We start from the raw sequence: 1199 nt of genomic DNA on the forward strand, positions 1-1199 counted from the left end.
ATATACCTTGTGATTTTGAAATTGATAGTTTAAATCCCCATTCATTTGCCCACTGTTCTACTTTCCCTATTGTATGTTACATTTTCTTTCTTAAATATTCTATATTTCGATCCTAACCCAGAGTGCCCCATCATCCGCATAAAGCGACTTTCCTATATTTTCTCCAACCTGATCAAATATGTCATTAATCATAATATCAAACAGTATTGGGCTACATACACTGCCTTGTGGGGTACCATTTTCCACTGCATACCTAAATCCTGACTGATATGGTGAAAGGAGCACTTTACTTTCTATATAGTGATCTAATCTATCTGTTACCATCCTCTCCATAGTTTTGCCTAACTGTGACTTTAATGCTATGGGTCTATAGTTTTCTGGATCTTTGACGGGTCTTTTCCAGGTTTGAGTATTGGAACTATAACTGCCTGTTTCCATGTTAGTGGAATCTTTCCTGTATTCCATACCATATTGAACAGTCTGCCAAAAGGGTGATGCAGGGATGACGTCATTTTGTCCAGAAACCCGGAAATAGGCATCACAATGGTTCCCTCGACAAAATACCCAGAAGGATTTTCCCATTGGCTTTTGGATTATCGCAAAAAATAAACTCTGTGACCTACAAAAGTTTACAATACTAACACGTTTTCTCTATTAAGATAATTTTCACAAATTAACACACTTTAACAAAGTTAACAACTTTTATGAAGTTTGAAGCCTAAATACAATCGCCAGAAATAAAAATCTAACTGTACTCTATAAGAGAACCACACCACGGTCGCTCGACTTCAACGTCACGATCACCAAGCTTCCGACAACTTTTCCAAACTTTATTTAAAAACATTTTCCATAATTCAGATTTACTCTGTGGATGAATCTTAATCCACATTTTTTGGAAACTGTGCACAGCATTCCTGAACCAGTTTATCTCTAAAGTTTTTTTCCTGTTTGGCGTGATGATGTTTAACTTCCCCGACAACCTCTGTAGTCACATTTAGCAACTTATTAGTGACCGCCTTTTTCAATACACGTAAAATCTTTTTGAGTGGCAACACATACAGTTTGCGGTTCTGGAAGAGGATGTCAGGATGTCAGACTTAATTTTGATTTTTTTTACACAACGGTCCTATTCTAACAGTAGTCCATTACATTGAAAGCTGTGGCTTCTTTAAGAAGAATTTTCGTTGATGGAGCAAAAA

The sequence above is a fragment of the Ictalurus punctatus genome, chromosome 3 (genome assembly GCF_001660625.3).
Source record: "Ictalurus punctatus breed USDA103 chromosome 3, Coco_2.0, whole genome shotgun sequence".
Classification (NCBI taxonomy): Eukaryota; Metazoa; Chordata; class Actinopteri; order Siluriformes; family Ictaluridae; genus Ictalurus; species Ictalurus punctatus.